This window comes from Octodon degus, unplaced genomic scaffold (assembly GCF_000260255.1).
Source record: "Octodon degus isolate 3935 unplaced genomic scaffold, OctDeg1.0 scaffold00430, whole genome shotgun sequence".
Taxonomy (NCBI): domain Eukaryota; kingdom Metazoa; phylum Chordata; class Mammalia; order Rodentia; family Octodontidae; genus Octodon; species Octodon degus.
In genome coordinates, this window is record NW_004525006.1 from 67,080 (window position 1) to 67,639 (window position 560).

Genomic DNA, 560 nt, shown 5'->3' on the forward strand with positions numbered 1-560 from the left:
AAATTGGAAATCACACAGCTGAAAGCAATGAATCAACAGCTTCTGAATAAAAGAAAGAGCTGCAGAAAGATATAGAACACCTCAGATTGGAAATGAGAAAAGAAATCCTTGAATTAATAACATCTGCACTAAAGAATCAAATGCAGAAACATAAGGAAGAAACCCAGTACCCACCAAGAACAATTGCGGAGGACACTAGCTCAGCTCAAATGCATGAATTAAGAGCATCGATAGTAAATAAGCAACAGCAAAAAGATATAGAGGAAATCAGAGGGCAATTCTTTTCTGAAATAAAAAGAGAACTCTCAGAACTCATAGCAAATGAAGTAAAGAAGCAACTACAGAAATATAGGCAAGAAACCCAATCTGAAAAAAACACTGCAGTAAAAGAATTTCTTACTGCTTCTAAAGAAGAAATTGATAAAAAAAAATAGAGGAGATTAGAAACATGACAGATTCCCTGAATGAGCAATTCAGGAAAAAAATAGATCACATGAAGCAGAGTCAAAGAAATATAGAGGAAATGAAACTCTCAATCACAAGCTTGCAAAACCGTTTAA